This window comes from Bos grunniens, chromosome 3, assembly GCF_055505025.1.
Source record: "Bos grunniens cultivar Pamir isolate PY7600 chromosome 3, Bosgru_T2T1.0, whole genome shotgun sequence".
Taxonomy (NCBI): Eukaryota; Metazoa; Chordata; class Mammalia; order Artiodactyla; family Bovidae; genus Bos; species Bos grunniens.
The window spans coordinates 31,686,990-31,697,142 of record NC_141167.1 but is presented as its reverse complement, the minus strand read 5'-3'; the positions used below and the strand labels follow the sequence as shown (position 1 = coordinate 31,697,142).

At 41.2% G+C, this 10,153-nt stretch overlaps 1 long non-coding RNA gene across 1 annotated transcript; it reads left to right on the top strand.

Annotated features, from left to right (window-relative positions):
• Positions 1–1,262: 1,262 nt before the first annotated feature.
• Positions 1,263–9,943, top strand: LOC147375423 (uncharacterized). The gene is made up of 3 exons (XR_015160058.1): positions 1,263–1,427; positions 7,989–8,013; positions 8,743–9,943. It is a non-coding gene; the product is annotated as an uncharacterized LOC147375423 (long non-coding RNA).
• The last annotated feature ends 210 nt before the right edge of the window (positions 9,944–10,153 follow it).

Sequence of the window (10,153 nt, the reverse complement as noted above, 5' to 3'; positions counted from 1 at the left end):
ATTGTGGCCCACAAGGCTTCTCTGTCCATGGGATTTCCCAGGCAGGAATTTTGGAGTGGGTTGCCATTACCTTCTCCAGAGGATGTTCCCAACCCAGGGATCAAACCCATGTCTCTTTCATCTCCTGCATTGGCAGGCCAATACTTTAGCACTGTGCCACCTGGGAAGCCCAACTAAATCTAGGTTACTAAATCCCAAAGGAACAAACACATCATGAGTGACACCAAAAGGGATTGCTATAGGCTTTCTCCAGTTCCTTTCATCACCTACTAGAAGATCCCTCCAAACAGGGGGTCTAATCCCTCTTCTTTACATTTTATATCCTCAAAGTCTGGGTTATCTAGGAATTAGTATGAAAATGGTAAAATATATGAAAAGTCAGAGTTTCTTTCACTGGGGGTTTCAGGTCTAGACTCCTCCATTGGTCACTGATAAACACATTTTCAAGAGTGGCTATTTGCTTGTTTCAATTTATTTTATGTCCCGATGAACCAATTTACTTTTTAAGATACACATCTTTTATAAATGAAAGAACATATGACAAACAGAGTTATAAATTACCAAAACACTGTGGGTTTAGGATGATGCTAAGAGGTAGTTTTGGAGAAGGCACTGGCACCCCACTCCAGTACTCTTGCCTGGAAAATCCCATGGACAGAGGAGCCTGGTAGGCTGCAGTCCATGGGGTCGCTGGGAGTTGGACACGACTGAGCGACTTCACTTTCACTTTTCACTTTCATGCATTGGAGAAGCAAATGGCAGCCCACTCCAGTGTTCTTGCCTGGAGAATCCCAGGGATGGGGGAGCCTGGTGGGCTGAAGTCTATGGGGTCGCACAGAGTCGGACACGACTGAAGCGACTTAGCAGTAGCAGCAGCAAGAGGTACTTTAGTTAAATTGACATTTTCATTTTTAGAACTAAGTTATTTTGGCAAGAACTAACATGACCTTTTCAACATGATATTCACATTTTATGACAAATTTAAGAATGATTATCAGAAAAGATAATCTTTAGAGAAATGTTAATGTTTGTCCATTCTTTGCTGATATTTATTATATTCTGGGAATTTTAAATTTTATAGCATAAATCAGGGGGAACAAGGATTTTAATATACATAATTTTGATTTAAGGATAATTTCCCTCTCAAATATGTTGGCTGGAAAATGTATATAAAATTTTAAATTTAACTGTCACCCTTATTTTATTATACACTCCAACTCCATAGGCATTGTAAGTTCATTTGTTTAAAACAGCTAGTGAGGAGGGAGGCGCCAAGATGGCGGAAGAGTAGGACGGGGAAAACACTTTCTCCCCCACAAATTCATCAAAAGAGCATTTAAACGTCGAGTAAATTCCACAAAACAACTTCTGAATGCCGGCAGAGGACATCAGGCACCCAGAAAAGCAACCCAACTCTTCGAAAGGAGGTAGGAAAAAATATTAAAGACAATAAAAGAGACAAAAGAGGGAGGGACGGAGTTCCGTCCCGGGAAGAGAGTCTTAAAAAGAGAGAAGTTTCCAAACACCAGGAAACCTTCTCACTGCCGAATCCGTGCCGAGCTTTGGAAGCACAGAGGGCAACATAACAGGGAGAAAAAATAAATAAACAATTAAAACTCGCAGATTGTGAGCCCTACGGTAACTCCCCCAGCGGAGAAGCAGCGCAGACGCCTGCATCCGCCATTAGCAAGCGGGGTCTGGGCAGGGAGGCGCGGCGCGGGCTGCATCGCTCAGAGTAAGAATCTGGCCTGAATACCCTGAGCACTATCTGAGCGAAATAATTTGGGCTAGCAAACCAGACTGTGGGATATCTACCATGCGAAAAGCCAGCCCTAACCTAAGACACCGCCAGCCCGCGCACGGAACAAAGGACTAAACAGAGATAGCCGGCTGCAGACCTTCCCCCTCCGGTGACAGGCAGCCAGAACCGGAAGGGGGCAATCGCAGCCCCAGAGAGACATTATCTATAAAACTGTAAGCAGGCTTCTTTGCTAACTAAAACTTCTTGGGGGTCTGGACGGTTAACATCTGCCTGAGAAGGTGCGCCGGTTTTACACCCAGATAACCGAGTGGCGGGGAGGCGATAAGTCGCAGCATTGGCGCTCGCCAAACACCTCATCACTTGAGCTGCTCGGACCTGGGAAGAGCACAAAACGCAGGCCCAACTGAGTCTGCGTCTCTGAGGACTACCTGAGTGCCTGAACCTGAGTGGCTTGGACCTGGGAGGTGCATGCAACCCAGGGCCAGCCTCGGATTGTTCCCGGCGGAACAATCTAGAGCCTGAGCAGTGTGGGCAGGGAGGCTACACGCGCCGTGAGCGGGGGCAGACCCAGTGTGGCTGAGGTACTGCGAGCGCACGCCAGTGTCATTTGTTTGCAGCATCCCTCCCTCCCTCCCCATAGCGCGACTGAACAAAGAGAAGAAATACAGCTCCACCCACCAGAACACCGACACAAGCTTCCCTAACCAGGAAACCTTGACAAGCCACCTCTACATACCCACACACAGCGAGGAAACGCCACAATAAAGAGAACTCCACAAACTGCCAGAATACAGAAAGGACTCCCAAACTCAGCAATTTAAACAAGATGAAGAGACAGAGGAATACCCAGCAGATAAAGGAACAGGATAAATACCCACTAAACCAAACAAAAGAGGAAGAGATAGGGAATCTACCTGATAAAGAATTCCAAATAATGATAGTGAAATTGATCCAAAATCTTGAAATTAAAATGGAATCACATATAAATAGCCTAGAGACAAGGATTGAGAAGATGCAAGAAAGGTTTAACAAGGACCTAGAAGAAATAAAAAAGAGTCAATATATAATGAATAATGCAATAAATGAAATTAAAAACACTCTGGAGGCAACAAATAGTAGAATAACAGAGGCAGAAGATAGGATTAGTGAATTAGAAGATAGAATGGTAGAAATAAATGAATCAGAGAGGATAAAAGAAAAACGAATTAAAAGAAATGAGGACAATCTCAGAGACCTCCAGGACAATATTAAACGCTACAACATTCGAATCATAGGGGTTCCAGAAGAAGAAGACAAAAAGAAAGACCATGAGAAAATACTTGAGGAGATAATAGTTGAAAACTTCCCTAAAATGGGGAAGGAAATAATCACCCAAGTCCAAGAAACCCAGAGAGTCCCAAACAGGATAAACCCAAGGCAAAACACCCCAAGACACATATTAATCAAATTAACAAAGATCAAACACAAAGAACAAATATTAAAAGCAGCAAGGGAAAAACAACAAATAACACACAAGGGAATTCCCATAAGGATAACAGCTGATCTTTCAATAGAAACTCTTCAAGCCAGGAGGGAATGGCAAGACATACTTAAAATGATGAAAGAAAATAACCTACAGCCCGGATTATTGTACCCAGCAAAGATCTCATTCAAGTATGAAGGAGAAATCAAAAGCTTTTCAGATAAGCAAAAGCTGAGAGAATTCTGCACCACCAAACCAGCTCTCCAACAAATACTAAAGGATATTCTCTAGACAGGAAACACAAAAATGGTGTATAAACTCGAACCCAAAACAATAAAGTAAATGGCAACGGGATCATACTTATCAGTAATTACCTTAAACGTAAATGGGTTGAATGCCCCAACCAAAAGACAAAGACTGGCTGAATGGATACAAAAACAAGACCCCTACATATGTTGTCTACAAGAGACCCACCTCAAAACAGGGGACACATACAGACTGAAAGTGAAGGGCTGGAAAAAGATTTTCCATGCAAATAGGGACTAAAAGAAAGCAGGAGTCACAATACTCGTATCAGATAAATTAGACTCTAAAACAAAGGCTGTGAAAAGAGACAAAGAAGGTCACTACATAATGATTAAAGGATCAATCCAAGGAAAAAAAATAAAATAAAATAAAACAGCTAGTGATTTTATCTTAAAAAAAAAAAAAAAATGGAAACCAAACTCAAAGAAAAAGACCAGATTTGTGGTTACTGGAGTCAGGGGCTGAAGGGAGGTGGAATTGGATGAAGGTGGTCAAAATGTACAGACTTCCAGTTACAAGATAAGAACTAGGATGTAATGTACATGATGATGTAGTTAATGCTACTCTATGGGAGAAGGCAATGGCACCCCACTCCAGTATTCTTGCCTGGAAAATCCCATGGATGGAGGAGCCTGGTAGGCTGCAGTCCATGGGGTCGCTAAGAGTCAGATACGACTGAGTGACTTCACTTTCACTTTTCACTTTCATGCATTGGAGAGGGAAATGGCAACCCACTCCAGTATTCTTGCCTGGAGAACCCCAGGGATGGGGGAGCCTGGTGGGCTGCCGTCTATGGGGTCACACAGAGTCGGACATGACTGAAGCGACTTAGCAGCAGCAGCATGGTATACATGGAAGTTAAGAGAGTAAATCCTAAGAGTTCTCATCACAAGGAAAAAATATTTTCTTAATCTTTTTTTTTTTTTTTTTGGTATTACAAGAGATGATGAATACTGACTAAACTCATTGTGGTAAACATTTCACAATATATGTAAGTCAAACATTATACTGTACACCTTAAATGTATACAGTGCTGTATGTCAACTATATCTCAATAAAACTGAATAAAAAGAAAAAAAAAACAAAACAAGCAAGTAAAAACAAGGAATTAGGTAAGAACAGAAAATTCCAAAGCAATGATGACACATTAGTCAGAAAAACTTTACACTTGAACCAAAAATAAATATTTGTACTACTTGATTCCTAGTATTGAGTGGGCCTGGTAGGAAACCAAGGAAATTATTTGACTGTCATAATGATACCTAACCTTGTTTTTCCTACTCATCTCCCATCACAGATTCTCAAAACGGGGATCACTGACTTTCCCAGCCTCCGTGAAGCTGATCATGTTCTATGTATTTGAGAAAACAGGAAAGCACTTGAGATGTCTCAGTAGCCTGGTTATTGCTGCTTCCTTCCTTCAACATTTTTCTGTGAGGGTATGATGTTTGGGGCTGTGGCAGCCATCATTCCAGCCATAAAGGAAAAGTCAGAACCTCACAGAGTCACTGACCCAGTGCCCTGGGTGAATCAGCTCTGGAACCAACTGGCATCTAGACGACTCACTATGTGTGACAACTACTGTGTGTGTGTGAGGTCTGTTGTGTCCAGCTATTTGTGAACCCATGGACTGTAGCCTGCCAGGTTCCTCTGTTCATGGGATTCTCCAGGCAAGAATACTGGAGTGGGTTACCATTTTCTTCTCCAGAGGATCTTCCCAACCCAGGGATCAAACCTGCATCTCCTGCGTCTCCTACATTGGCAGGTGGATTCTTTACCACTCTGCCACCTGGGAAGCTGTGATAACTAAATGCTTGTTATTTCAATAAATTCAAATCAATATTTTAAACACAGAAAATTTATCTATAATGATAAATGTCAGGTTTGTGATCACCTTTAGGCGCATATTGACTGGGAGAGGACTTAATTTGGGTGTTGGTCACTTTGTGAAAATTTATTTCACTCATGTATTTGTCTATTGCTATGTCATACTTCAACTGAAAAAGGGAAAGGAGCAAAGTTTACTAAAAAATGAAACAAAACAAATCTTGATACCAAAGGAAAAGATTGACAATACATTGGCAATTTTTATTTCATAAATAGCTTTCAAACTCACCCCTTCCCTTTACTGCCTTTATTTGAGGCCTCATTAACTCTTCAAAATATTATTTATTTATTCATTTGGCTGTGCCAGGTCTTCTCTCTAGCTGTGGTGTGCAGGCTCCAGAGTGCTTGGGCTCAGTAGTTGTAGTCTGTGGGTTTAGTTGCTCTGTGGCACGTGGGATCTTAGTTCCTTGATGCTGTGCATCGCCTGCATTTCAAGGTGGATTTTAACCACTGGACCACCTGGGAAGTCCCTCATTAAGTCTCTTTTAACCAACTCCAAGAGCCTCCAGTAATCAGGTTTTCCCTGCCTGAGTCTTCATTCTGGTAAGAACTCTTCTGCATAGGGGCCAAAGAGAGCTTTCCAAACAGAAATCTGACCATGTCATTCACCTTCTCAGGGAATACAATCCTTCACATAGTATTTATTCTTCTTTTTAAATTTGAATGCATTTCAAAAATGTAATTTATACAGAGAATAACACAAGAACCATGTGCCTACCACTCAACTATAAGAGATTAGTATATTGCCCTGTTTGTTCCAATCAAATATTGTTGCTAAGAAAGAATCAGTTAAGATACAATTTCAGCCCCGTCCCTTAATTCCACACAGTCCCTCCCCATTATCCTGAATTTGGTGTGTGTCTTTTCAAATCAGGTTTTCTTATTAACCCAACATAAGTATACATCCATGAACTCTATATAACTTTTGTGAGTTTAAAATATGTATATATGTAAATAGTATCAAAGTGGTTTTTTTAATAATCTGCTCTGATCACAACATTGTGTTTTTACAATTTATACATGATGGCATATAGATCTACAATATTCGTTTAACATGCTATAGCATCACTGTCGGAAAAGGCAATGGCACCCCACTCCAGTACTTTTACCTGGAAAATCCCATGGACAGAGGAGCCTGGAAGGCTGCAGTCCATGGGGTCGCTAAGAGTCGGACATGACTGAGCGACTTCCCTTTCACTTTTCACTTTCATGCATCGGAGAAGGAAATGGCAACCCACTCCAGTGTTCTTGCCTGGAGAATCCCAGGGACGGGGGAGCCTGGTGGCTGCCGTCTATGGGGTCACACAGAGTCGGACACGACTGAAGTGACTTAGCATAGCATAGCATAGCATAGCGTCATACCTTATTGATCTATTATAAAGTTGGTGAACATTTAGATTATTTTCAGCTGTTTGCTATTACAAACAATGCAGAAATGGACTCCTTTATGTATTTCTTCCTTTAGTTCCAGTATACAAAGAAATGGAATTGCTAAATGGTAGGAATATAATATACCTCCACTTTAACAGATATTATTGCCTAAATGCTCTCAGAAGTAGTTGTAAGAAATTTGTGCCATTACTAGCCAATAGCAGCATATGAAATTTTGCAATTGATTTCCATCCTCAACAACTGGTATTGTTAGAATTTAAAATTTTAACAATCTGTTAAGTATGAATATGTATAATCCCTTTGAATTTTAATCTTCATTTTGCATACTAGATAGATTAAGCTTGTGTGGTCTATAATTTTTTTATTGTGAGCTTATCTATAGCAGGGCTTACGTTTTCTGTGGGAATGCCATGCACCCTGGTCTCTAGAAAGCCATTTTGTCTTTGTGCTGCTAGGAAGGAATCCCAGGGGGTTCACAGGTCCTAGGCTATGCAAATCTAATTTTATTATTCTCTTTTTAAACTTTCTACAGAAAGATTTCAGAAAATAGTCCAGTTTCATTGGATGGATGTATAAGACTGCATGATTTGGCTTCTACACACTTCAACTTCAGCTAGAAGCTTATTACCTTGATTTTATACTCTCCTTTTATTTCTGTTACGTGAAATGTCTGATCCATGCATCAGAGTTCATTAGATCTGTATTCAGTGGAGGGAGGAGCTATTGTGTTTTATTCAGTATTTCTGTGTGTGTGCTTTTTTTTTTTTTTCTGGGATGGCAGTTCTATGTTAATGAAGTCTGCCATGTTGCTAGATTTGGAATTTCAGCATGGAATTCCTTTCATGAGTTCGTATTTCCCTATCCCTCTACCCCTATTTTTTATGATTCATCTACCTTTCCCCTTATCCTCTAAAATCCAGCTATGTTGAACTGCTTGCAATTCTCCCAAATTCATATCACTTTGCTTTTGTATATGTAGCTACCTTTTCCTAGTCATTGTTAAGGATCACGTCTGCCTCTACCTCCCTGGAAAAACTCTGAGCTCAGAGGTTGGGCTGGATGGCTTTGCTGGACTTCCACTGTTATCTGGCTCTGCAACTGACTAGATGTCCATCTATTTCGCCTACTAACTGTGAACTCCTGCAGGCAATGACAATGTCTTATCTTTCTTTTCTTTAGGATGGAGCATAGTGGCTGATACAGAGTAAGTACTCAATTAATTATTTTTTGACTAAATAGATGCCCAGAGGGTGCCTTTTTTAGTATATGTGAAAACATGGTTATGTGTTAATTATATGCAAGGATGTATATATAATTGCAAATATATGGTTGTGTAACTCTGGACACGCATGCAAGTGTGTGTGTGTCTGAGTATACGCATGTATGCAGATATTTGCTCTGCTACTTCTGACTGGGTGACACGAACTCTTAGGTGGCTTTTGTGGGGATGCTAAGATGTTTGCGGTGACAGTGGAAAGAGGAAATAAAGGATAATTGCCACTTGGGAGACCAAACTGTGGAATATGTGGTCCAAGCAGCTCTCAGAAACTCACCCCATGGAGGGTGCCTTTTATGGGGCTGGGGGTGGAACTCAATGTACCTAAGTAAACATTATGTTGCCTTTGAAATCAGGGGTTTGAGAGGAAGGGTTGGAAAGAGTTTTGACATCAGTGGGACAGCCTCAGCGGACAACTCCTATGGGCCTGATCTCTTTGATTCCAACTGAAGCTTTGTGCCAAATTTTCAATTTTCCTTTTCTTTTTAATCCTTTTGGGGCAGTTCCTGCCTCACACTGGAGCCTCTTTCCATCCCATTAAGCCTCTGCTTTCTATTTCTATGTTTCCTTTCCTCTCATTACTCTGGCATGTGTGGGCAAACTAACTTTCTACTGGCACTCCCAGTTGACATCTTTCTCTTTCTACCGGATTCACAGGATGCAGTCTGGGGGTCCACCTTGATTGGCAGAGGACTTCTATGACCATGATGTCACCTCTGCTCAGTTGGTGAACCCCAGCATGAATCAAGACATCAGAGGAAATGAGTGGTGATCCCCCAAGGAGACAAGCTCATAAAGTCATCATTGGTGACAGCAAAGGAAATTAAGGAAAACTGAGGTCAGAGTTATACGAGTGCAACCAGTGTTTGTTTATTCATTTCTCATTTATTCAGTGACTATTCACTTTGTTCCTACACTGTGAATTAGACATAGTTCCTGCCCTCAAGGAATTTCCAGTCTAATGAGGGAGGCTGATTGGATGGACAAACAGAAAGACAAAGGGAAGCCCAGGGTATTCTGAAAACCTATAAGAGAGGAATCTAAATGGCAGGATGGGGAAACAGTGGAAATAGTGACAGACTATTTTGAGGGGGCTCCAAAATCACTGTAGATGGTGATTGCAGCCATGAAATTAGAAGACGCTGGCTCCTTGGAAGAAAAGTTATGACCATCCTAGACAGCATATTAAAAAGCAGAGACATTACCTTGCCAACAAAGGTCCGTCTAGTCAAAGCTATGGTTTTTCCAATGGTCATGTATGGATATGAGAGTTGGACTATAAAGAAAGCTGAGTGCCGAAGAATTGATGCTTTTGAACTGTGGTGTTGGGGAAGACTCTTGAGAATCCCTTGGACTGCAAGGAGATCCAACTGGTCCATCCTAAAGGAAATGAGTCCTGAATATTCATTGGAAGGACTGATGTTGAAGCTGAAACTTCAATACTTTGGCCACCTGATGTGAAGCACTGACTCATTGGAAAAGACCCTGATGCTGGGAAAGATTGAAGGTGGGAGGAGAAGGGGATGGATGACAAAGGGTGAGGTGGTTGGATGGCATCACCGACTCAGTGGACATGAGTTTGAGTAAACTCTGGGAGTTTGTGATGGACAGGGAAGACTGGAGTGTTGCAGTCCATGGGGTCGCAAAGAATCAGACATGACAGAGTGACTGAACTGAACTGAAATGGCAGGAAGATCAGAGAGGAGACAAATTTTACACACATTGATAAAGAACATGGGTTCAGAGTCAGATAGACTTGGGTTTAAATCTCCACTCTGCCACTTAACTACAGAAGCCTGTCATTCCTCGAGCCTGTTTCTTCAGTTGATATTGGAAATAAATACTTAGATAAAACGGTTGTGATTATTAAATGAAATGAATTTTTTCTTTAGTTTAGAGCCTGACTCACAGCAAGCATTTAAACGGAAGATATTTTCTATCTTATATAGATGATGCTTAAAGTTAAAATTTTGAATCAACAAATAGGAGATGACTAGATGAAGAAAAGGGAACATGATGTTCTGGGCAGAGAGCACAACCATGTCCAAAGGACTGACATATTTCATGA